This window comes from Varroa destructor, unplaced genomic scaffold, assembly GCF_002443255.2.
Source record: "Varroa destructor unplaced genomic scaffold, Vdes_3.0 BEIS01000003.1, whole genome shotgun sequence".
Classification (NCBI taxonomy): Eukaryota; Metazoa; Arthropoda; class Arachnida; order Mesostigmata; family Varroidae; genus Varroa; species Varroa destructor.
This window is the reverse complement of record NW_019211456.1, coordinates 19,339,959-19,367,542: the sequence shown is the minus strand read 5'-3', so window position 1 is coordinate 19,367,542 and position 27,584 is coordinate 19,339,959. Positions and strand designations below refer to the sequence as shown.

Sequence of the window (27,584 nt, the reverse complement as noted above, 5' to 3'; positions counted from 1 at the left end):
TTAAAAATAGTGGTTGCTAGGAGCAGCGCCCACGAACGTGTACCATGTTCTTGCTGTTCCGTAAAGCAAAAACAGAAACGAATCTTTCTAATGTCATCACGAAATGCAGACCAAACATACATATATGGACCACACCTTTGATACGCATGTAAGATATCATTCTTTGAGGCAAACGTGTCGCTTTGTGCGTACGTATATTATAGTTATACAGTTGTATTTAGACATTATCAATGATTGTCAGATCTCCAACATAGACATTGGTAGAACTGCCGATGACTCCTTTCAACCCTTTTTGTCTGCATAAGATCCTTCTTCTACCCAGCAACAATTTTCGTTATTAGGTTAACCTAGGTTATACGACATAGCCGAAAGTTCCGGGAGTGAGTTCGAATTTTCGATGTTCATCCCTAAACCAGCCGTCAGGTGGTGTGTAACTAACATTTGGTGCACACGTCTGAGGTAACCCGAGGCGCAGCTGTTATACCGTGAGTTCATGGCACAATTTATAGAAAGCAAAGTCATTTGTAAAAATTCGTTCATTCCACCACATCTATATATTTTATAGCACTTATTTTACTCTTTCTAAAATGTGTCGCCTTATGCTCATAATAGAGTTACTGAGAGTGTACTTTTAATGATAAAGATGGACCTAAATTCAGTTTTCCAGGTCCTCACCTAAAAGAAACGTCGGTCGCGTCATCGCTTTTCATCACACTAAAACCGATATTCGAAACGTATTTACTCTCATTCTGCTACTAGTCTGGAAAAACAAAGCCAACATCCCTACTTTTGTGCCCTGGCCGCTTTCGCAGCCAACGGCGTCCGTGTCCCCATCCTTGCGCGAAAGATCAGGTTTGATTAATAATTATGTCGTACCACCGGGCAATCTTCCTTTACAAAAACTGCGAAAACATGTAAATATATCGGGTAACGCCACCTCGGGGCAACAAAAAAGCTTTCAGCGTAACTAAAGGCGAAATCAACTCTTTTAGCTTATTTCTCGGCTGGTAAGTTACGACGAATTGTAACAATCATTATATGATGCCGGATAGTCTGTCGCTTTTATACGACAATGATATAACAACTATGGTTCAGTTAGAATAGCTGGTGTTTCTGCCACTTATTTCTCCCGCCGATGGCCAGCTGAAATTATTACTAATGGCGCAGCGTCATTAGGGATGCGGATCGTCTTTAAACGCTCCTAACGCTCGTGCTAGGCCGCAGCTGTCTATATCTTTCCGTCTGCATATCTATTTGTCCGTTTTATGGCAGTTGGAGGGCGTCGTAGTGTAGAGCAGTGGCACCTGTAGTCGTGACGGTTACGTGGTTAGTGGAAATGGAGACTGAGGCTGCATCGGCTGTTTGACCCAGACTATGCAGCCAGCTGCAATAGCAGCAGCAGCAGCAGTAGCCGACGGCTCCTTTTAGAGGGTTTTCAATGTCGAAACAGGCAATAGCCAAGTTAGGACAGAAAACCGAAAGATCGAAGGATCAATAGCGACAGATTCCTGCTATTTCTCAGGCTTCGGGCATGCTCCTTTTTTCGACTGAGTTTCCCATCAGCACCAGCACTGCAGCCTGTTCTTTGCTTGCTTTGCTTTCGATCACCCCCCTCCGTTGCGCATAGCCAACAAAGTAAGGGACGAAGGAACGAAGCGTCCCAACGTTGAAGGCACTGGATGAACGTCGGATGAGGTGAGGAGATTTGATCGAAGCTGAAGGAGTACCGACGACCGAACAAGGTTGAGTCGGCCGCTACCACATCCGCAACCGCTCGATGAAAGACGTGGCCTCGCTTGTATTGGATGTGCAACCGAAAGCGAGGAGTGAAGGCAGAAGCAGGGACGGCGGTAGCAGTGCTGATGGTAGTAGTCATGGCAGCGGTGGCACACCTCAACGACAACCTCGGTTGCTCTTTAGGACGAGAAAAGAGAGGCTCTTAGTTGTTGCCAATGGGGCTTTTCCAATCACCAGACTTTCTTCTTCTCGTGCTAGCTAGGCATACCGTCGCCTGGAGAGGAAATGGCTTGAGACTAGACGGCGCGCCACTGCACTGGCGGGGTGGGCGACCCCATAAATCTTACCAAAGAATCCTTCTACATGGGAGTCACTGCAGGTGTCTGCTCATCACGCAAGCAAGGAACTGGCCCGACTAAGTAGCTTTCCAACAGTCGCACCAGCAATAGGAGCTAAGTTGCGGCATAGAGGAAAAAGTAAAGGAAAAGCTGGAAAAGTTCTGCCTTGATCGACTGCGGTAGAACCTGACCCGCTCCTGTTACAGGCTTCCGCGGAAAGGCGTAAAATAAAGAACTGCGTGTGTTATTCTTAGGGCATGTTCATACTTGTAGAGGCCTATGTGTCAAAGAAAAACGAAGGAAGGAGTGATACATTAAGATTAAAAGACATATAGGAGGACGCGAGGAGGGTAGATGGGGAGGAGCGTTGCTTGCGAGCTGCAAAGCATAGAAGCAGACCTAGTTATTTTGCCACCTAAGTGACTAAACAGCAAAGGAGCCACCCAGATAAGCTACAGCTGCAAGAGGTATGCCAGGTAGGTATGCATAGTCAGACAGGTGGGGCAAACCAAGTTTTGCTTGCACACTTTATCCAGTGGCGTTCAGTAGCAACGGCTGGGTTGCTAGCCGACCTGTCGTCTCACTTGCTCGGTTTTGATAATGAAGGCTTTCCACCGGAAAACTCATAACAGTTGTTTCTGCTTTTGTGGCTTGCTGTAGCTAGGCTGGGTCTGCACTCGGACTCGAACACTTTAGCTACGCTATCCGCTATAATGCCAAACGTATGCAAGTCGGCTACGTCGGAAGGAAAGAAGAGTAGTCACGTACACAAATACATCGCATTGACATCCTTAGACAGACAGTTACGGAGGAAACTGTTCGTACGTGTATCGATATGGCCGTAACGCATCCAGTAGCTGGCTAAGTAGCGAGCAGGTTAAGTGGCAGCCTTGAAGGTTGTGCTCCGAAGTTTAGAAGAAAATGGCAAAGATGAACTGGGCTGGCCCTGTCGTCGACCCTTCGGCCTCTCTCGCCAATGATTATCACATTTCTTGTTGTTGGGGTATAATTAGCAGGCAATAGCTCGCAGTGAGATTCGTATGAGTCGATTAAATGACGCAAATCTAGTGAATTTACTATAAGAAACGGATAATCCACTAAATTTTATTTATTTACCTTTTCTGGTAGTGGTCAAACGTATATTCAGATCATCAGCACAATATTCCAGTATGCAAGAAAATGTATGGAACCACTTGAAATGCTTTGCGTCATACAAATTAAGTGAGTTTCGTTGAAATCAGAAAATTAATTTAAAAGATTTACTAGATGTCAAAGTATCAGCCGGCATGACACTTGTTACAATTTGTCCCGTATATGGAGCGGGAGCGTCGAGTTCGCGAGGAAACACGCGAAACGGTTTCAGGTTTGCTAGTCCCATATAGGCGATAGTCCCAATGCTCTTTTAAGGACGGAAGCTTTGACGCGATTTAATTGCTCGAGGTCATCCAATGTAAGATTCTCCCAAATGACGCGCATCCCATGTACTGCGATAGAAGCGGACGAATAAGCTAAGAGCGGTTACGAGAAAATAACCGCGAATTAATGGTTCACGCAGCAAACACTGCTGTTTTGCATCTTTCGGTTATGTGCAGTGAAGTTTTTGCCGCTCGCAGAGAAGAGTTACCCTAAATACGGAAACCGCTTTATATAGGCAAGAGGCAATCTAGCAAGTCACAAAATGCCAGCGGCCGTCTCCCTTTACAAGACCTCCGTCTTGCTCAGGTTTGTGGTCAATGTTAAATCTGTGACTGCCGCATAGGCTAAGCTAGAGCCTGCTACATTTGGACCCTATTCGACCCGTAGATCACTAAGTCGTCTGTATGCAAGATGACTATTTTCGACTAATTTCCTTAGCCGTCTTATGTCAACAGGAAGGCGCCTGAACAAGATGGAAAATGGAGTGGGTTTAGGTTGTCTTGTTAAGTCAGGTCAATTGTCTATGTGACGGACGGGAGTTCGGTTAGTTCATCTTCGGAGGTTATTCTGTTCATCTTTAGAGGCGCAGCATAAAGATTAGGCACGTTCATGGGAAGTAACCATTTTAGCTGGCGTGAGCCTTGTTCCTAGGGGCCAATTCGACGACTACTTTGAAGTTGATGAACACCGCGTATAGTGAATTCCGCGGCATGACCGAAACCCTTTGGCGTCTTCCAACAGGATTTTGAACACCGTTTCTCTAGGACGTACTCTCCGGAAATCATGTCGCTTCGTTAATGTTGCGTATACCGTTTTAAGTAGTTGTTCGGTTAAGCTCAAAAGCAACTGGAAACAAGCGCTTTTCTTCGCTATTTCCCGGCAACATGATGACAAAGAGCATATACTTCATATCTTTAAACAAATAAAAACAATCAACCGGACAGTGGCACCTGAAAATCTCAGCGTGGACTCATGCCTATAGCATATGGGGTGTTTATTTTACGCACACGTTTATTGTCTCACGTAAAATATAAGCTTTTCGTTGCGTTTCTTTAATCATTTGACCTTAGATAATCCTGAACAACACATGTAAATTGTAAAATGCCGCATACCGTCTCATGATAGCATGTTTTAGCCGCACTATGCCATATACATTTAGCAAGTTGACCAAACAATCGACCTATTGTGCCTATGGCATCTAGACCACTACAGGTTAGGATGGTCTATAGCAAAGTTTCACATTTTCTCAACTTAAGCGAAAGACCCAAGATGTTTACCACATTACACGTTGGCCCTGAAGGGTTGTCTAGCATACGAACGTCATACCACTTTACTCTGTGTTACTAGAGAGGCTCGAGTTTACGTAACGGGGGCGGCGGCGGCGGCTAGGAATTGGCGGGGGGTAGCTCTTGGCCATTTATAAATACAACTCATTATTTTACTAGTGAAGGCTAATGCGGGAATACGCAAGGCATGTTTTGGTAAGGCAGTTATTCCTTACCCTTAGACACTGAATCTGAGTCTTTTATGCAATCACCGCAGACACCAGTCACACCGTCAGCAGTAACAGAACTAGTATGCAGAATGTTAGGGCCGGGGTCACTCCACTTAGAACTAATGTATCTGCCAAGCGCGGCATGTTCGCCCGTGCCATCATCAGCCTGTTACTCCACACTGGGACCATTATCACGGCAATTGGGCCAAAATATTTACAGGGGCCTGCGACAGCTGGATCTACATCTATAAAGTAACGTAGAACGAGTGTTTAGTAACAGCATAAAGCCACTCACAGCTACGCTCCGCTTTTTTTTCCGTCGCTGTCGTACTTCTCGTTTTGTTCTGACCAGATCTGGCTGGCCTCTTTCAGTGAGTCTCTTCATTTCGCACTCGGTTCCATTGCTACTTCTATTCTCCTTTTGCGAGTAGGAGTTGGAGAAGAAGCACTGGCATCGCGTTTTGGGCGTGACAGCCCCTTGTACCAACACTTCCTGTAAGCGGTTACGTTAGGTATAGCCCAATTTCAGTCCAATCTACATTAACCTAGTGCATCAAGAAAGTTAAGTAAGGCTACCGACAAGTATAGAACGCACTTCCTTCCTACGAACCCATCCTTCTGCTGCTACTAAAGCTGTCTACATAGTCGTCGCAAAGGTGCGGAACTATATGCCACGTTTGCAGCGCAACAGGAATATGAACGACGACATTCATTGGACATTGATTTGCCTAATAGCCTACGGGTACCTTATGGTAAAAGGCCCCGGGACACAGAGACGGTGTCATGGACTAAATAAAGTTAGAACAGGTTCCGACGGAAAGAAGAGGAGGTGATTCTAAGCCTTCAAAAGAAGAATTCTAGTGGTCATGTCGACGAAAAACGCACAGAGGACGAGAAAGAGAAAGTGAGAAAATGTAAAGATGAATACTTGTTCGATTTTTGTCGTTTGCAAATCTCTGAGATTACGACGTACGGGACAGTAGCTGAACGACAGAGCGAAACAAAGTTGTAAAGGTTTTTCGAATCGTTCCCATCCATATAAGTTTGACGCTTGAATAGAGGCGGGTCAGCTTTTGTATTAATTCCTAATTTAAGCTCCTGAACCTCAGAATATATCAACTCACGGTCAATAGTCTTGCTGAGTCAATATACAATTTAGACCCCACGTAGGTGTATATAAATCAGTCATAGCCTTTGTTATAGTATAGTCTTTGTTGTAGTTGCATGACTACCGGGAATAAAGAAACGCTAGCGACGTTCTCAACACGAACGCATTCAATATTCCATTAGACATTTGCGTTGGCGGCGGAGAACTTACACTCAACTCTATCTAGCCAATGGGGTTATCCATATAAACTAGATAGAATGGGTAGGGTAGTGGGTGGCCCTACCAGGTTGCTTACCCACGCCTATGTAGAAGGCACGCGGATGGCCATAATAGCAATGCACAAATAAATTGTCTTTAGCTAATTCTACAGCATACTTCTACTCCGTCAAAGTTTTGAGGAAAGCCGATTCTGTAGGCGCCAGCTATACCGGAAACGTGTTTTTACAAAGATGTCTGCTTCCTGCAGGGGCATACGATGTGCACAACGAGAAGAGTATGCCTAATGCACTTACTGACGCAGGGGTTCATTCCAAGGATCCAACGACAATTCTTTGATAAGTTAACGTCCAGTCTTCGGCTATATCAGGCACTTTTCGTTAGAACACAAGAAAACTCTATTTGTGCTATGCCGGAAACGTATGACCTGAAAACCTAACAAGTCGTAGATACATTGCGAAAACAAAACTGTTTGTTTTAGAGGGATTACTTAATCAATATACAGCTGATATATTTAAGCAGTTTAGACAAGGAGAGAAACAGACAAGGTTAACGGTTAAGACAGTTAAAAGCTCTATCTTTGACGTTTACTATTGCATCAAGTCAAATAACTATGAACGACTGGCCTAAAAGTTAATTACCTCGTTCAAGTTAGGGTTCTGACCAGTTCATTACAAATGCATTTGTAGAAAAGTCTGTTGTTTCGGTACATAGCAGCTGACACCCGCAGCTATGTTGTTCTGTTTCTCCATATATTTTGTTAATGTGGATGCTACAGTTGTTGATGTTGCTGGGAGACAACAAGCAGCTTTACCGACCTAGAAAACACGTCGCTGAGGCCATCGGAAGGGTACGCATGTATAGCACAGTCGTATGCTTGCAACATCAACGAAGCCGTCATCCTTTTCGTGGTTGCCATCATATGCATGCATGTATATATTTGGCAATTCAATGAATGATTTCAGTGCACGCGCACTGCAGCGCCGGATAACCCGCCCGCTTATACGACGATCATCGCCATAGCCATCCGCCATAACAAACACCATACCACCACTACGATAAACGATGTGTCGTGCCGTAATTCTACTGCAACATGCTTACAGCCGAATGGCCGTCTCATGTAGGCCAAGTCCCCTCCGGCGCCATCAGTGCAGCTACCACGTCAACGATTTGATGCAAACGCACTTCAACAGCAATGGCAGCAGCAAAACATTAACTTCGCGAGTTACACAGACCCTCAAGAGCAGGTTTCTAGCGCCTGTTCACTGCGAGAACAGACCGTGAGCAAGCAAGCCTGCTAACTGATAGACGGACGAGCTAGTAGACAGCCAGACGCATACAGACTCACGACCCGAGGCGTTGAGCGAGAGGAGGCAAGTGTCAGGGCAGAGGTAGAGTTCATGGAAGCTCACGCTAAACTTAGCCTCCGTTGCCGCTTATGATTGAACGAACGTATGATGTGCGTTGCAGGTAGTCAGCTGGCTGCTTCTGCCTCAACTTCTACTTTGGTCCTAACTGTGGTTGTGTGAAGACTGGAAGTAAATGCAGACGCAGTATGCATGCCACCCTTCATGGCACAATTAGTATGCGATACCACAAGTGCGGCAGATCGATCTTACTGCTGCTATTGCTCACTGCACCTATCGCCGAAACGGCCCCAGCAACTACACATCAGATCCCATCCTATCTTGCCCTGCCTTACTCTAACCTAGCTTCCGTTTGTGGAAACCATATGTTAGAATTTCAGAGGCGAGTGGTCCACCGCAAACGACGGCGGAGTGCTATCAACGGCAACTGCTTTACGCGACGGTCTACATAGTGATCCCCAGCGTGCAAACGTGGCATCTCCGACAACATAGAATTGGTAACGCATAAAAGAAGCGGCAGTGGCGTCGGCATTTCCTGGCTCGAGACATGCTAGCATTCATTGCCGCGGAGGCCCTTCCTATCAAGCAATCTAAGCAAGTATAAACAATAAGGCGACAATGTTATTCCGGCCGATGCCAGCCACTATATGCTGTCACCGATCCGGGGGCCGTTGTATTCACACTTCATGAAGCCATACGGCCAACTGCGCGCATAGAACAACCTGCTGTTTGCAGACGCGCCTTAATACGGCAAGGAAATAAAGGCTGTTGAAATCAGAATCGTCACTGCAGCAGCCGACCGCAAAAAGTCGAGAGGGAGCGTCCATCAACTCGACAATTGGGGCTAAAAATTACAGCGATGGGCAATTTCGTCATCGTGCTGCCAAGGCCAGCCGGAAACTATACACATAGCCGTAACCGACCTGAAGATCGTTCACGTGTTTCTAATAGAATAGCCATTATACTGCGCGCTCCCGTTAGCATTCGGGACATAGCAAAGAAACAAAGTAACCAGGCTTCTATACTTATTCGGACGTCAACCCTCTGGAACTTCACACTTTTTTGCTAGTGGTAGCTTGTTGTGGGTAAATAATGATAAGACAAATTCGCTTTGTGCGATTTGTCTGAAACATCGGTTTAACTCCGGTGTTGAATGGACGCTACTGAGATTGACATATGTATTATCTATAATAAACAGCGTTTTATTAGTATCAACAACCGACAGAGTTTTCGATGGCATCGACGGAACGATATTAGTGAAGGTAGTCTCTTATCGTCTCATGGCATATCGTAATTGCTGAAAAAACATAACCCATACTTATTTTCACATGGACGATTTGCGCGAATTTGATACTATTATGTAATTATCAAAATAGCATAATGTTTGATAATGTAGCTATTTTATTCAGTCTGATAATACGGGATCTTTTTCGTTGGCAAGATTCATGTTTGAGCTAGGCTACGTGTTCCTTACTGTCCTTTTTGCAGACCGCCTCTCAAAGGTATGAAGTAACGGGATTAACTGATAAGTTGTTAAACCAATACGTCTGTACCCTTTTAAGCTGTAGTCCTATACTGCGTTACTTTCAAATTTAGGGCAGATATACGGCACTTAGGATCTATTAGGATAGAGTACTGCCTACTATAGACGCGACAGACGATCACTGCCCATTTGTTTCTTTTAACGGATTGACTATTCCCTCGGAACGTGCATTTAACATATGATTAGTGCATGCTTTCATTAGCACGCAACGGCTTCGTGAACGCTTTGCAACGAAATACAGGGCAGAACGACAAGTATACCGCATCCGGCCATTACGTATGTACGGACACGGCTGCCAGCTAAAGGCATATTTCACAATACACCATAAAAAAGAACTTGATGCATCAGGTATTCCCACACGACTTAAGCGACAAGAAAGCAATCTCTAATACTTCAATTAGTTATATTCGACATTCTCGTGGGTTTATACTGTGCATATTATTCCACTACCTATACGAGAGCGTAGTTTACTTCGTCTTGTCTGAGGTGTTTTGTCGCTCCTGCTCGCCAATATGAGCCGAGTTTTGCGCCATATATACAGCTTCAGCAAGGACGTGATGGGTCCGACATCTCCTACTAGTACAATGGAACGGAGTAGCATTGTCAATTGTAGAACACAGATGTTTTTTAGTCTGTGTTTAAATGTATGTCTGTGTGTTCCTGAAAGGGTGTATCTTCGAGAATATACGTGCATACGTCTGTGACGACGTGCTTGATTCAAATTGAATTATTAAACGATGCATCAGTTTGCGTATCTGTCGCTACCAGCAGCGTTCCAGCGTTTGTACCACCCACTTAGCCCTCGCTATTAATAGTCCCTATACACAAATACAACGTCTTGATCTTATACAAAATATGTTTGCGTTAGTAACACTTCCTGTATGTTTCAATGGTCCATACCTTCGAAGCATTGACGAAATATGACATCGAGGGTACAAGTTTCGCAGCTAAAGTTAGAGGCTAACCTACAGTTAACATAGAATACCATATGGAACCAAACTTACCGCCTTTTTAGTGTTGTCAGCTTAATATAACTAGGCTGTATCCGATCAGGACGTTTTGTCGGGTGCGGTACTGTGAAGAGGTTGTATCGAAAACTAAGCAGCGGTCAATAGAAAAAAAAGCCCAAAACGACAGACAAGCGGCGTTTTTTTTGGTCTGCGGCCCCAAATTCGACTTACAGTCTTGCTGGCTAGAGAAGGCGTTAGGGTTATTGATGGACGCCGCTGCGTGCTAGCAACACGTCACCAACATGTTGAATCTAAACACCGACACAACTAAGACTTCCGCGCAGACGGCAAACAAGCTATAGCGGCAGCCTTGCTTCAACTTTATTATGACTTCCTTCTTTTTTTTTTTTTCGATTTTCTAGTAATAGAACAAACTGCCAGTAGCTATTGCAAACATACATTGCACCCATAAACACATATACCACGCTATGCATAAATGAAGACACACATGCACAAACGACTCGGTCAGTCAGGCTGCTTTGTGCAAGGCCACAGACAAGCTATGCCTAGGTGCAATTCCAGCTTTTCATCGTTCACTGTTAGCCAGCTGGGAAAAGCGGCTGGAGGCCCAGATAGGGAGGGGTATGGACACATCACGAGCGGAAAAAGTCTCGCGAGGTCGAGCATAAAGCCTCATAAGAGAAGCGGAAATTGCTTACGTTTCAGTTGCAGGAGACGGCGGGGCGACGAGCCGCACAGGGGTTAACACGATTAGAGTGGTATCCCGCACAGCCGACAAGGGCTCTCAAAACAGGTGCTCAGCAATGAGTTTAGGTTCTTCTTATCGTTCGCATTTTTCTCTCTTTTTCTCCCCTGCAGTTTGTTTCGATCGGCCTCCTTGGCTTAGAATGCCCCTGATACGGGCTCTTTCCCGTTGTCGATTAGATCATAGTCAGTTCCGTTTTTGTTGGGCGGCTCCGTTCTCAGTGAATGGCCAATCTTTGTTTGGTATTACCTGCTTGCCGATATTCTATGCGTTCAGTGGCATTTATAGTGGACGCATAGGTACCTACGCTATAGACTTCGGGGCGGGGACATGTGTAGCCGACATGGGGTGTACAATAGATGTAACCGGATGAATGTCTGCGTTTTCTGAACAGACTGGATGCTGTCAGTGCTGCTTAGAAACGGAAAGATTAGAATAGGCTTGGCCTTGACCTGGGCGTTATCAACACGAGCTACAAGGTCCCAACGCATAAACTTATTTCACCTAGATATAAATTCATTCAAGGACTGCGACGTATATTTTGTGCTTCTGTGTTGATGCACTAGCGAATTAAACTTTTTTTTGCTCCGATACTTAGCTCACTTTATTATCCGCAGTCATTATTAACATTGACTAGAGCCGTACTATGTTAGAATTTTTTACAGAACATGAAATTTCTTCATTCCTTAATTCCCTGTCGTGTAATCATTTTGATACTCTCGTGAAGTCCGCGATTACTTACCTGGAAATATCGAAATGGATAATCGATTAGTAACATTATTATACCCCACACCTTTATATATTTATTTATCAATAAGCTCCACTGACTACTAAACCGCCGTCGTTATTAGCTCTGATCACGCACATTAGAGTTCAGAAAACGAAAACCCCATAATATTCTGCTTGACCTGAGCGCAGACGAAACACGCATGATACTAACAACTGACTAATATTCAATAGAAATTAATACAAGTTACTTTCTGCAGTTCCAGAATGTTATCTTTGTCATGACTGACACTTTCGTTCAGGATGGTAGAACTGACAGGAGCTAATGCATTTTACGAAACTCTCCTATCAACAGTAATTCCTCGAAATTTTTTGGGCAGTTGCGAGTCCAATTTCTCGCATTTCCTCACTGGTAGTTCGATGAGGTCTACAGCGATGTACAATAGCGACAAATAAGATGAGCGGCACGACTCAAGCGACTCGTAGGTTTCTGTTCGTTCGTTCCGACGATAGCGAGGATCCGGATGCAGGGACAAATGTCGCTGTCGTCTTGACGACTGCGGTTCGTGTAGCCTACGGGCGTGCGGTCAGCCAAAACGAAGTCAGACAAGACGGAGAAAAACATGGAGAACACCACCACGGAAAACATTTCAAGAAAACCCTTGTATCCAGACAAGAAGCAGCGGCCGGTCCAAAGCATCTAAATTCCAAGAAAACCAGTATTGGGCTGAGACACAGCGTCGAGATGGTGTTGGCAGTTGTAATGTAGGTGGCGAAAGGCCTTGAGAAGAGTAGATACGCCTCCTCTTCCATCTGGTCCATTTTATCTCCTTGCCTCTCCCTCCCTTCCTGTTTCCTGATGTTGTATGTGGTCGCCCGCTGCATGGAAGAAGCATATGGTTTGTAGGTGGTAGCGAGATAAGTTCTGAACGACGAGACCAAGGCAGAAAACGACTATAAGAAAACGACACTAAAGAAGAGCCCCTGGCATTCCTGAAGACTAAGGGGAATAGAGGATCAACGAAGAGGCTATGGCGAGGCTGGGAAGAAGGACATGCCGCTGTAGAACATTCGAAATTACAATGAATTATATCCAGAGGCAAAGCAGTCCGATCGACTCACCCACCCACCATTGACCGTCGCCCAACAAAAGAAATCACCAACAACGAACGAGGGTTGTACAACAGCAATCGTCCATTGCTTCTCCTTTCTATTCCCCACCGTTTCTCATTCTAGATCAGTTACGTATATAGCTGTGTCCCACGAGTTATGCGGGTCTGATGGTTGTGTTGACAGCCTGATAGTGTCTGTACGTACTGTCTATCTAAATCGTCTCTACGAACTCGAAGGTGTAGCTCGCATTTCGTCGAGGAAATCTGCTCTATTTTGTACATTGTAATAGCATTTGGCAGCTGTTTCGACATCTTCCTGCTTTCGGTGCGTCGTACCCTCTACCTTTTCGCCACAACGTTGCCTGCTCGTTTCAATGTAACGTGAACAAACGAGTTAATCGATTTCCAACGTCTCCTAACGGACCAAACCACCCGTACGGCTCAGCATTTGACGCTGACATGATGCAGTCAGGCCTGTGATCAATCAGGCCGACATAAAAGTCGTTACAATTAACGTGCCTGTAGGTATTTGGTGGATAAAGTGCAAGTGTAAACATAAACAGCTGTGCCAAAGCACTACAGAATAAATTTGACGAAAACTTAACAATATTTTCTGTGTGATACAGTTTTTTGTTATTGGCACTCGCCGTTAATGGTTGTTTCATTTCATCAAATCAATACACAAACTGTAGTCAAATGTAGTGCTTAGTATGGCCAAGGTTTAGATACGCCCAAATCATTTTTTTTTTTCTGTGTATCTGTGTATATATTAATACACAATTTGTAGATTAGCGTTTCTCTAATATATTAAATTATTACTCAATTATTTGAATCGTTCTTATATATTTATTTGTCTATAATATGCATCCACACAGTAAAGCTGATAGTATTGGCCAGTTTACTAAGGCTAAGGAGACAAATATAATCCATATATCTTCTGGACGCTCGAAGACTCTATATATATATTGTTATTATTTTTATATGAGACACACGAAAAGTACCGATAGTGACAACATGCGATCAGATAATAGCTAATGCCAACTTAACGGCACTCATCGAGGTCGATAGGCATTTATTTGAGACGAGCCAGATGACAGGGTACTTTGCGTATTGCAATGCCGGTCGTCCACGCTATCTCGTTACTCGACGGCGTTTGCCGGTTTGCTTATTATGCTTGTAACAATTTTTTGGCAATGATCGCCACCAAAAACATCTCCACAATATTACAGCACGCCATGGGGTCGTGCGAAGCTAAGCTATAATATTGTAATGTCCGTTGTGCGTGAAAACTATGGCGTCCTCACGGACGTCTACATATCGATGGATCAAAGTTTTAATTGCATTTTTTATGGTGACTGGCACAGGCAGAGCGTCTCTCTACTTGATGGTACTATTCTAGCATTGAGACCAGTTGAGTGACTACGCATCGCTTTGTTAACCACGATTCGTGCTAAAATATAATTCAACTGGATGGTACGGCTAACACCGTAGATTGCTCGTCTATTGCCGAATTAGATTAGGGTACGGTAGGGTAGAAAAGCTTTAAACCTTTTCTATCGGAAAAAAATATCGCCTATCTTATTTAGATGTGTAGTAGTATACACGCTGACATGTTAGGACGCCCCGCGCTCACGAAGGAATAGAACTGCCAGACGGAAATCGATGATGGTACTTAAATTACAGTGAATAAGTTCAAGCAGGCTAAGTACCGCTTCTGCTCCCATCGACACCCACTTATATCTGCGGCTAAACAGATTAGGACAACGCTTTCCAGCTGATACGTTATAACAATTGCGTCATGCCACAAACATATAGATGTTTATCAAATATATCGAGACTGTCTCGCAATAAAGGACGCTGGCTGACCGGATGCGTTGTTCAGATTGAGCTCCCTTATATACGCGTAACCTGTAGTTGCTGGTCTGCCTTAAAGTCTGGAATGACGGCATTAACGCGATCGCACACTAAAGCGCTACTTTAAGGTAGACATTGGCTTTTTCGTGCCTTCACCTTACCTTTGCTGTATCTCTATATATATGTGTTGCCCTGAGATATAGATAAATGTACAGATAGACAGACCAATATGCAGACACGCTGGTCCCCGCTTGAATCAAAAGACGATATCCCGCAAATCTGTCTAGCATTCTGTGTGCGCCTCGTACTATAGTACGATCAGAGATGTGGAAGGAACGAATCTGCCATAGCCGCGTCTGTCGACGGCAGTGCCCAAGAACGGCATGAACACTCAGCCACGAACACAGGTGCTTAAATAAAGTATCAAACGCTACCAATAACGTAACGAACACGCTCCTGGTAGGCCAGCTTCGCCCACCCGCCACCTGAAGCTCTTAGCCTTCACCGGATGGTTCGACACTGCGCCGGAACAACACTAATGAAATAACCAGTACATTGGCAAGTATTGCAAGCTGTTTCAAATGCGGCATCTTAACGGATACAAATCGTGCGCTCGGGTCGAGGCAGCAGCAGCAGCTATCGCATCGATCAACCCGCAGTTACGTGTGCGTTGGCTCTTATACAGACGCGTCTGCAACTGGCTACTGTAAACGCAACTGAGAAGATTTGCAGCAAGCGAGAGCTTTTAGTCGATGGCATAATAGAGGCGTAGGAGGTAAATGCTACGCGGGTTTAATGAGATGAAGATCGAAGACCAACCTAATAGCCAAGGAAGTTGAGGGAATGAGGGAGGGCGCAAACAAATGACAGAGAAGAATAAATACTGAGAAATGATAACCTGACTTATTTACCAAGCGGGTAAAGCTAAAGTCAATTTCGTGAACGCTGGGATTAGATCTTAGGATTAGAGCATCTATCGTTTGTGTATACAGTTCTCAGCCTGAGAGGATGACACGCCTGCTGTATCATCGACGCTCTATAAACGTCTACAGACGATTGCTGCGCCGATGGAAAGCGTCAACCACGAATATACGCTATATGTATAAATTCGTAAGTGAACTTTTAGATGATTATTGTAGAAAAATGACGAATATCTATTTCTTTCGGACTAGCCAGTGTATAGCTGTTACTCTATTTACGGGCTTTTCCCTGTTCGTATTACGGAAGTTACGGGAGTCCTGAGCTTAAGCTTGCTTAGTATAGGCCAAACAATTGCGTTCGTCATTTAATTAAAAAAAAAAAAAAAAGTTAACGTTTTTATTTAAACATATAAGACACATATGCTGAATTGCAGGTCAAATACTTCCCGGGTCGGCTTATTGTTTTAGTTTTAAATCGTCTCGTACATCATCGTGCAGTTTATTTTGTCAGGTTGCTATGAACGTACATTTAATATAAAAATACATCAAAATTGTATGCAAAAGATTTTTAAATGAGACCTTTAAATGCACAAAATAAATAATTTTTATTGCACATACATATTAGCTAACTTGGAAACAATTATCGGCACGTATATAGTTTTGTGCAATTCCTTTACCAGATAGTATTGCATCCTTATTTGTTTCGACATTTGTGCCTTACGTCTTTGGCAAGCCAGTGAAGATACATTCAGCTGAATGTCAGCAGGTGCTGAAAAGGTTATGGCTTGTTCCCGCCATGCCATCCTTCCCTTTGGTCCTGCCTAGTTTTCACTGACAAGGCCATCTGGTCCATTCGTATGACAATGTGATATGTGAGATACGCTAAGAGAGCTAAGCGGAGTGCGAAACTCGAAATTTATGCCGTCATTGGCCGCAGCATACGCCGAGTAATTGGCACCGAAAACAGAACACGTCACCACAGCCAAAATGAGAGCTAACGGACGAGGTTCTAATCTTGTGAATGTTAAAGCTAAAGGAATAAGGCTGAAACCGTTATTCCCTGCAGACTTCTGGCCCTTACCGCATTCCCTGCTATAGGCAGAATTCCGTGAGACTTTTCACTTTTAGGTGCTGTCTGACCTTACTCGCTTTGACCTTGCCTCTTTTGAAACTTTTGACATCTTCCTAGGCTGACTTTTCAAGCTGGCAAGATCGGCACTGCGTAAGTGTGATTGGTAGTAGAGCTGAGCTTACGGACTTTGAATTTTAATTTCCCTTTTCCAATGCTTACATTTACACATGAACGCATAGGAGTAAAGGCAGATGCAAGACCGACACATTGGATAGTTATCTTCCGTTTGTGGGATCCAGATACGTCTCTTTAGCATAAATTCATGAGCACTTCTGTTTGGGTGTTTTCACAACAAGAATGAAATATACACACGCACTGCGTTTATGCAGCCGGCACATCATGATATGTAATGTAAATTGTTGTATACTATGCTGTGTAAACGTGTGAAATAAATAACTTCCTTTATTCAAGCAGGTTGTGCAGCATATGTCGTTGGTGGACCTTGAAGCAATGACTCCAGATTTCTTTCAATCACAAGATGGCCATTCCATCCACGGCGTCGGCCATGTATGCACACGTATTGGATAGACGAAGAGAAGGAGGCGGAGGAAGAGGGGGAAGAAGGCGAACTGGATTGCTCTTAAGATGAGTGCTATCTTCACGATCTAAGATCGAAAACTCTCGAATACTTAATATTATGAAGTGACCTCCTTTTTCAATGAACGAAGTTCCATACGTACGAAAAACGTACGGAACGTGCACAAGTAGGTCACATTTATCGTTTTACCTTTCTTGGTCTCGAGCCACCAGCTGTTTGGAGATCCCATTTATTAGAATGTTTCTTTATATTATAGTTGGTGAGTTTAGAAATAGCAGAACCTTAGCATATCATCGCTAGATTTCTCATGTCGACATGATACGTAAAAAAGCTAGTTTATTGCTATAATTTTTCAGAAGCCGGGTCTTCTATTACTAAGCTCCCGTCCTCTTGCGCCGATACTTTGCACTAGCTAGATAAACAAACATTTGAAATATTTCAAAATATCTAGTTACTTCCTTGATCAGCTTAATATATTAATTGCTTGGCTTCAAACTAATTCATTATTGCTTACTCGAGAAGCTGTGGCTTCTACAGTTCGACAGATGTGTATATGGAAACATGCCGGCTATGCCAGGGAGTGTATCTGAACAATGTACACTGCAACACACGAGACTGACAATACGACAAGCTGCAGATAAGCTCCATAATATTATATCGTATTGTTTGAAGGAGAATAGCACAGTGTACATATACCTCGCTAGTATGTGTCAATAGCGTTTCAGGTTTCCCATACGAATTTAGCTTAAACTGTGTGCGTAAGCAATGTACTCCAGAGGGTGCATTGTTGGCCTTGAAAGATCACTGAGACGGCTCTCGGGATAGGGTATGTGCTCGAACCCATTAACACTTCTTGGGTCTCCATTCACCTCAGGTGCCCCTCTCCGATGGCTTCATTATGACGTTGCACGTTGGTAGTAGACGCACAACGTTGTGCAAGCTTTATTCGTTGTTTCATAACAAAGTTAAAGAAAAGGTAGACAAACCTTTCCCGAATGTCGACAACGAAGAAACATTTTATAAAAACGGCATATTTCGGTATATACAACCCCATTCAAGTAGAAGACAGACCAAGCAATCTGTTCAAGTATGCCACGATCCTAGTTTGCCCCGATGAGCGTGGAACGACTAGATTCACGTGAGTACCGGTTCGCTTATCGACTTTGCTGTGCCGTTCCAAACCATTAAAAAGACAAGCACAAAGATATCTAAATGGTTTGCCGTTTGAGTTGACATGGGTACCAACGTACGGAATGGCTAAAGCTGGGTCCACCTAGACGCTTCAAACTTTTTCTTAGAGTAATGGACCACTACCGACTAAGCGCCGTTGAACATCAGCCGCTGTCTAGTCGCAGTGTAGTTTTCAAAATTGTGTAACTCCTCTGTTTTCGCCCTTAGTTCCTTTTACTTACCTTTTTTAGAATTAATCAGGCAAGAAAAGCAAGGGTTTGTGATCACTAAAAGAAAAACACCATAAACCCAGAGAATAGTTAACGGAGCGTTCGTTTGAACATGGCTATAACTAACTAGAGCAATTGTTAGTACGACGGGCTTAACGTTCATAGCAATTGCCGAAACAACAATGAGTCATAATCAGCCTGAACAACCCAACATGAGGTTTTTTTTTTTATTTATTATTTAATTTCAGAGGCGGCATCAACAATAGCAACTCTTGAAAACATGGGCGTCATGACAAAGATGAGAGCTTTAATTACGAACGTGAATAGTTTGCCTTTACAGAACTTCTGTGCTTTTAGACGTTTAGCGGATATTCAGAAAGTACTTAGCAGTAATAACTAATAGCTGCGGTAGCTCTCTATGTAAGTGATAGGGACAACGTTAGCTGCTGTTACGTTTAGGGAAACGGCAGTTAACTTTGCTCAAATTGCCGTGAGATGGGCGGAACAGAGCGGTCTAAGAGTGGCATGACTAGATAATCTAAGCCTACGCTATGACCTATCAGTATACTGGAGCACGATTAGAGTGGCACAGCCAACATGGCAGCCTGTAGCACAAGCTGTAGCTATCGCCGACGCTGCTACTGCTACCGCCAAACCATTTCGGTTCTTCACTGGGGTATAGGTTCAGTGAAATATTTGCAGTGCGGCCACCGGTCGAGCAGCCTGCCCGTGTGGCACCCGATATCTAACGACATAAATATGATACGTTGACAAAAGCATACACACACAGACGTGACGCCTCTAGTGGCAAGTAAAGGACAAGTCTTGCCGGTACGACATATCACGTACAAGCACGCTTATCGATGCATTAAGGCCGTACGATTAAGCATGTCTGACAAATGCCTTTGGAGCCGCGGGATTATGAAATGTAAAATAATTAAGATTGTTCTTGCGGTTATTGTTGTTGTCTGAATAGACGTTGCGTCCCCAGATGACAAACTAAAAACGACTAAACATCAGACAACAGGACGATTTCGCTGTGTATGTAGACTAGATGAAAATTTCCGTTATTGAATACGCTGTGTTTTGATGTCCTTTAACGAGTCCTTGATAGTCCTTCAATATACAGTCCTAAGAGATTCTGGGAAATATTGCCGAAGCATTTTCATACATACTCTGCTACAACAAGAAACAACTGTGGTACTGCGATGTCCGCTAAAATAGAACATATTCAATCGTGTGTTCTTTTCAAACACAACGTACGTTCCTATTATCTCTCATTCTCCATCCACATAGGAGCGCTCACCAATATCGAAACAAATACAGTGACAATGGTTGTAACGTGACAATAAATCAGCTTTCAGTAACATCAATATCACAAACTGGGATAACTAATGATTTCCTTAATTTTTAAGTTCCATATACCTATCTATCTATGTGTATGTGCCGTTTCTGTCGGTCATGCTAGCTTATATGTGATAGCTTCCAAAACCATTTTTTTGCTGATACCCATAATAATAATAGTAATATAAATAGCAACTGAGGTATGCAGCAAGCTGCTCCATAAGACCGATGGCTTTTTAGAAGCATTGTTCACTGCCAGACTCTAATAGTCGCATATAGAAGGATTAAGCGGGCCGTTACACTGACTCTATATCATGTGTCTGTCGGTTTGCTGTCTTCTGGCGACGGGAGGCCAGTACATCAACAAACCTCCTTTGCCCCACCGCTCCTCGTCCTATCTCCAGGTGACGCTCAAGGCTCAATACTAAAGTTCATTCGTAAAGCGTTTACTTTTGTTTATGTACCATTCTACACATGCCTGGTCCCTTCGGACCCCGTTCGGACCTTCCCTCGTTGGAACATACACAGTCGCATATTGGCAAGCGGAGATTCAAGGCGGCCGGCCAAGGCGGCCACCCCTGAATCATCGTTACCGCGTTTACCAACAACTGCTTGCAACGGATATCAGGCCGCTGCGCCACGAGTGCTGGGCCGACCTACGCCGACCTTGATCGGACGATCGGACACTGAACCTACCTAGCCACCTATCGAATTGAGGGACGACAATAAACGAGCTCGGTTAATTATCTCTAATAGCACCGAAGCATCACCGACACTCGTGAGATGGCAGCACGTAGTACTGAGGTCCAGGCGGCTGCGTGGGGGTACGCTAGGCTGTCTCTGCCTAGAGTCGGTTGTGACTGCTGTGGCGGTTGCTGTATGGCTGTAGAAGGGGTCGTTTGTGACGGGGTCGACCCATCAACCACCACTCTTTCGCTCCAGCAGGATAGAAGTCACGACTTTGGGTCAACGGGGCAATGTTCTCGGTGGTAGGTAGTAGGTGAGATTAAGGCGGCAGAATGCACGGGGCAGCTAGCGTTAAAGGCATTTCCTGCTGCACTCAAGTAACAGCAGCAAGCGGGCCACGCGGACTACTGCGCAGAAGAGATTCGGCCTCGAACGAACCGTGCTACGTTAGACCATCTATCAGCGTTGCGAATACAAACTAATGCCAGCTGGTCACCGAGGGCCACGTAAATTGTAATGCATGACTGAAATGAATATCTTCGTGGATCCAAATATGTGCGAAGGACAAGGCCTGTCTTTATAGGTTATCACCAACGCGCGTACTATATAGTAAACAGTTGCAGAACCCGCCGCATTCATCGCAAGCCGCGAGCGTTGCTTCTGTATGTCTGAGAGATTTTAGCTAGCTGCTGTATTGTTGGTAGATTTGACCTCCAACTATTCAAGTAATTCGGATTAAGATATATCCGAAGAATTAAACTGTGTTATAACAGCAAATGTATTTTCTAATAAGGCTTTTAGAAGAGTCAGACGAACATGCAGCAGAACAGGATTTTGTCTGCCAAAACGTTCTTAACTTGCTCAGAGAGAGTCTTATAGTACTATAAGACCCGTAATCGGTATGTTACAGAACGGTTCATATATTGACGCAAAGAAGATACCATTTAGATCACGTTTTTCAATTTAATCCTTCAAATGAGGACGAGCAATAACTTGCGCTGGACCAATATGTGCTTCTTACAAATAAAACAATTGGAACTTTACATCCAATTTTATGAATATCGGCCGCGGCTAGAATAGAACTATTCGATACAAGCAGCGAATGCCTTCTATATCAGATACACCTCGTTGCAATCGTCGGTTCACGGGCCGTTATATGATAGGCTGGTATACCTCCGAGAAAGTAGGTTCCCTTCTATAAACAATTAAGTATAAGAATCGAAAAATATCTTAGTTGCTTGCTAGACAAGATGTTTCCTAGTAGCAATATTGATTGTAGATAGAACATGTGCATTACTTGCTACGGCTTTGTCAACCTTTGACGCGGCTATCATTGAATCAACTTGAATGAATGTAATTGAAACTAATTTAGTAAAAAATGCCAAGGCATTGCGGGTCTGCATAACTCTGGCTTTACCTTCAAAAGGGTTTGTACCATTTAGTTTTTCCCTTAAGCTATGGAAGGGGGTTATCGAATATAGTTATGCAATAAACACAATCGCGAAAGCCTCTGCTGTCATTGGCAGAGCTGACATCCTCTCTAGTGAGCAGAAATAGACTCTTACCAATAGGATCTCTGCCAACTGCCTACAAGTTCGCTAACATGAATAGCAAGGATTAGGATCTTAGGCCCTGTCATCTGCCAGAAGTCGCACGTACCATTTGAAAGGTAGTAACAATATTTTTATCATCCCATGTTAACACCCGTATCTGTATCATTCATTTGCGTTCTGCCACTCAGAAATACGCATCTAATACATTTTTGACTGTGTCTGGTATTACGGCACTGTCGTGCGCGAATATCTATTATATATTTATTTTTTTATATAATGATATTGTTTAATAATTAATAGCAAAGTAGGTCTCGTAACGAACGGCACCACATGTCTGCACTATTCGCCCGCTTTCGCTTATGAACCTAAAGTTAATCAACGTGTCCTGGATTCAAATTGCAGTGAAAGTCCACACCTAACAACATAACCACTTCTGAATCAAGCAAACCTAAACTGAGTCAGAGCCTACATAGGCTGAAGCCGAGTTTTGAACCCAAACCCATGCTGGTTGTTCTACGCCACACCGAATCCTACTACCTTATGGCTAGTTGTTCCATCGCACTACTTTCATTACAGCCTATCAGTGAACCCGCTGCGTTGTTCGGCTTACTTCATTAGTTTTCTTACCTACTTCAGTATTTTACCTCAACAGTTCGGCTATTTAGATTTCGATGCTTTCTTTTGATCGTCCAGCCACGTTGGGTGCAATCTTCCGACACCACACGTTACCCATTTTGTGGAGGATGCCGCACGCCCTGGTGTACATTCTTCTGTGCTCTTATGCTAATTCAGCTTTATGCTGTCGTCAACTTATTGCTCTTTACGATTATTCCACTATATCAAAATAAATTCCGTTTGGATTGATGAGGTCACATATGTATACGAGGCCGCTTGACTGGATGAACGAGCAAGCAACGTGACAAGTCTTATATCTTATGGAAATTTTACTTTTTACTGAGGAAATTATCATGATCAATTTCAAGTCAAAAAAAGGGCAATGAAAAATTGCGTTGAAAACGCAATTTTTTGTTTGCAAATTCTCGACCTTTGTTGCAGAAAGCGACAAAAAACTTTGACCTGCGTCGACACTACAGCTTTTTGTATCCTTCAGCATGACATCAGTTTTTCCTAGATAAGCCACCTTTCGTATAGTAATCTTATACTGAGGCAAATCTACGCATAAAGATCGTTAAGGCGGCTTTTAACACGTCGGCTGTTACGTACGTATATATATACGTAATCTAACCCTCTAGGATAGATCTTTAAAAAGGGGACAAGACACAATGTCAAAGCGCCAGTCACCCAAGTACTCGTCCCAGATTTTTCCAGTTTAGATTTTTAACTAAACAAGTTATAAATTAAAAATTCTCTGATCTCCTTTACGAGGATTATGTAGATATGTAGATGTAGGATATCCTTGTAAACTTGTAGTTTTTTGCTATCCAAACTATTCGATACCAACCGCCAATCGATATACCGTAATCGGCTCAGATAAATGTAGCATGATCGCAGACACATCTTTATTCACGTCATCGTACCTTGTTTCCATTTGGCACAGCATTACGAAATGGTACAAAAATACATTCGCAACTCTAGTTAACTAAGCCTTTGGGCTTCTGTGCGTCCTGAAGTGGTCTCTCCCAGCAGTTTCTATATCATTTTCACTTGATATCGTTAGCTGGTCAAATGCTCTTGGAGCTTTTGCTTGCCAGTTGCCCACGAAGCTCATTAGCGGACTGACTTGCTGGCGAACATTCTACTTGTTATTCGTTTGTCTACCGGGGCTCCCTAACGGTTCCCTCAGAAAGGCCTTAACCTGAGCAGTATCAAAACAGGTATTATGGTAGATACATTTAGAACAGTTGTGAATGGTTGTGTTGACGTGAAAATGAGTCAGCAAGTGGATAAGAACAAAGCGCTGTAAGGCGCTCGAACCCTAAGTAGTAGGGTATTAGTGTACCTAGCCTTTGCGCTACTGTTTTCCGGTGATGACCTATTCGGAACGATTAAAGAATCCGCCCGGTTTGCTGGCGCCGTCCTTGACATATCAGCTCGCCGGTATTGTATCAAGTGGTTCGAGCCTTTATGGCCCATCACGAAGTCCTGCGTGACTTTTGCCTGTTTTGCGATACAGGCTCATCTACAAACCCCTAATACATCTTTAACTTCCGTCTTCTATTAACATACACTATTGAGTGCACAACGCAATGACTTTTATCCACTTGGAGTAGTTACGGCGATAACTGCATTTGGTCCGTCCTTCATAACGTTAGCGGCGGCAAAGGCGGACAGCTTGATATTAAAACGTGCTCAGTGCGAGGTTTGAAGAAACAACAAAAGCCTGCAACGGCCTTTGTTGCATCATGAAAAAACAGAAACAAAAATGGCAATTTTGTAGTGCCGTTCAAATGGAGCAGAAGGACCGGATACAATTGACCAGACACGATTTATGCTTAGAATTACTTATACACCCACTTACTTATCAGCTTAGCTTTTCCTATTGGGCAAACGTTAAATATCTTTAGACTGAACAACCAGTAATGTGTCTGATCTGCTAGCTTTTTTGATAGTTCTCTGGCTTCTTGTAATTCCTGTATTCTTCTTTTGTAATGTGTTAATCAGAACGCGTGTACATATATATAAATGCTAACCTTTCCGCATTATGTTTGCCTCTCACTGGCGACTGTCTCCTTGCTTAAGAGTAAAACGCACCTGTCGATGATCACATTTTGATAGGAACAGACAGTCACGCCACCTGTGGTGCTATTACATCGCTGTGCTGCCACTGCAGACGACGGGCCACATACCAACGTATTTCGCGTACTTCAGCCGGAACACTTTGCCTACATTTGCGGTGCACAGCGTCGCGGCGTCAAACACTGCCGCTGACAGTTGCCAACCGTCGATACGACCGGTCATTCTACGCGGCCGACGCCGCAGGACTGCAAATGCTGCAACTATGCCAGCTCTCTTTATTTCACCCGTGCGAACTGTCTTCCAATTCGTTTTAGTGCTTCTATATAGCTGTTTTGGGCCGCCCTAAGAATAGCATCGGCCCATCGTGTCTTATGGTCGGTAGCTGATAGGATAGTCCGATCGTCAGACAGGACTCGTTATATATTTAGTTCACCGGCAGTGGTTCTCCGCCATCGGCTTTCACTATTGCGGCCGTAGCCGTTAACGTTGTTGATGCACTATGTAGGTCTTGATGGCCTCCATAGGTTGAGGAAGACCAGAACAGGCCTCATCTTCGTGTCTGGAGATTACTGGTCGGTTCTGCATCGGCTTTGCTTGCTCGTTTGCGCTATGCGTACACATCTCAAGTGTTCACGCACCGCTTCATATCACCATAGCGACGCACAGGGCCAGCTCAGTCCATCTTGTCGTTGTCCGATTGTGAGCGACTATAGCTCGGCCGACAGCTACAGCAGCTGCAACATCCGTAAGAACGTGCGTTACAGTCTGATTCACCGCCCCCATCAGATGTGTACCATCGTGTGCAAGCAACTAACTATACTTCGTAGACCTTTTATTTACCTAGTCGTCTTATTCTGCTAATCTATATCAGGCATAGAGGTATAACACTACATAGCACGTCGGATGGCTCTGCAGCTGCAATGAATCGGAAGCCCCGAGGCGCGAATATCAAATCAGCATATGGCAATGGTGTCACGGCTGCCTGGGCAATTTGCGGCTTTTCGCAACTTAAGATCAGCCTTCTCCATTGTCAAGCGATTAATCCTCGAAAAGCAGCATTTTTGAGCTGGATAGCAGCTCAGATACGTCGATGTTGTCACTTGTACATATTCGTACCCAGTGCTTACGGCTTTTTCACCACTGTTTTAGTTGTCATTTACCTAATTCAGTCGGAGCCCGCTACAACGCTGCTTATTACAAACGCTTAGTAACGTTTCCCGTCTTTGTACTAGTTACGTAATCGAAAAAAAAAAAAAAAAAAAAAAAAATTACGTAACCAATGAGGAAAGTACATGTACTTTGTGTGCCTGTCTGCTATCGGCCGCATTTTTGCCTCTTCGATCATGATCATGACGATGTCCTCCGTCGTTGCTACTAACCGTTATGTCGTTCTATTGCGCGAGACGCTAACTTTGATGATGAAACACTGACAGCTAGTAGATTACAGTATTCCCACGCGTAATGTAAGAAAATACCGAGCATTTAATGTTCATGTTGTACAGCCTTCCTTAATGCAACATATGACAGCCGATTAATGAACCAATTTCTGTTAAATAGTGAAGAGTGACTCAATCTAGGTACTTTTCTATTCATTTTATATACAATGTGAGGTTGCTTTATGTAGATTTTGTATGACATGGCATCGACCTGATTATTACTCGCATCAAATCCTGTCTATGGCCGCTGGGTACGGAGTGTTACGATATCGCTGCGACATAGGCTTAAACGTGAATACATTCGGAAAAGATGTTGCCACTAATAGGGGCGGAACAACGACTGGCTATTCGAGTCATAGCTCTTGTCTTAACCCGGACCTGCGATCTTTAGGCACCGTTCGTGTAAATACATGTTAGTGCAGCTATTAAACTAAGCCCCGCTTTACCTTTGTGGACCTGCCATGACCTGATATTGCTAGCCTAGCTGAAAGTTATATGGATAGCATTTGCTTGGTGGTTTGCCTAATGTAAATTTTTGCGGTACTAATCTGCATTAGATGATCTATCGTTAACACACTATTTAACAATAAATCTTCGCATTAACTAAATTTGTCCAATGTCAGCTATTGTTGTTATCGTAAGTAACATTGCTCAGAATAAACGAAAATTAAAGAATATTTTATACACAGAATAGTAGCATATCAGATCTCATATACATAGATTTCAGCATAAAAAAGGCTAAAGTCTATCAAGATGGATTGTGAGCCTCATTTCGAAAACAAGTGTAATCCAATTAGTTCTGGAACAACTCTCCTCTTCTTTCGCGTCCAAAAACCTACATGGTATTGACTTGGTATTGAGCTAAAGCAGAGGTGACTTTGACGGTACGAGAAATGTAGTACTTCCACCAGGAGGCAAATTCCAAACTCGACATAGGTACACCTATCGTTTAAGATTGCGGCTTCTTGCGCACGAACGCATTCGATGTAAGATGAAGCGCGTAAAAACAGATCAGACAAACAAGTGCTCTCAGGACGTCTCATGGTGGGTGTGTGCTCTGACAGGCCATAGCAAACATAAACTTCACAGGGAAGCGCCTTAGCCGCCGCCAGCCTCTACTCGATTTCATGTTGCCTCTCGATTCGTTTGTGACAGACACCAATGGGGCGGACAAGAAGCAATATAGCACGAAATGGTACAGCCGTATAAAAGGAAACCATTGTATGAGGTGCGCCCCTCACAAACTTCG

The 27,584-nt window shown here is 43.8% G+C and overlaps 2 protein-coding genes and 1 long non-coding RNA gene across 43 annotated transcripts in view; 1 reads left to right on the top strand and 2 right to left on the bottom strand.

Annotated features, from left to right (window-relative positions):
* The window catches only part of LOC147756638 (uncharacterized), a 36,652-nt gene extending 23,658 nt beyond the window's left edge, over window positions 1–12,994 (bottom strand). Inside the window, exons 1-3 of the long non-coding RNA XR_015323496.1 lie at window positions 12,073–12,994; window positions 10,890–11,678; window positions 10,225–10,294 (exon numbers count right to left, since the gene is read on the bottom strand). This is a non-coding gene — a long non-coding RNA (uncharacterized LOC147756638). The remainder of the gene's footprint in view (window positions 1–10,224; window positions 10,295–10,889; window positions 11,679–12,072) is intronic.
* Window positions 1–27,584, top strand: part of LOC111248212 (uncharacterized) — a 193,868-nt gene that overhangs the window by 128,792 nt on the left and 37,492 nt on the right. For 25 of the 33 annotated variants that reach the window (XR_015323488.1, XR_015323477.1, XR_015323471.1 and 22 more), the window contains one exon: window positions 17,095–17,384. The exons of 6 other annotated variants lie outside the window; for them this stretch is intronic. The gene's annotated coding sequence lies outside the window, so the exon portion shown is untranslated. Of the gene's footprint in view, window positions 1–14,662; window positions 15,739–17,091; window positions 17,385–27,584 lie in introns of those variants that run through there. 2 more of the 33 variants (XR_015323489.1, XR_015323491.1) reach the window with 2 other exon arrangements.
* Shal (Potassium voltage-gated channel protein Shal) overlaps window positions 1–27,584 on the bottom strand; it is a 261,664-nt gene that overhangs the window by 210,304 nt on the left and 23,776 nt on the right. The window lies entirely within an intron of this gene.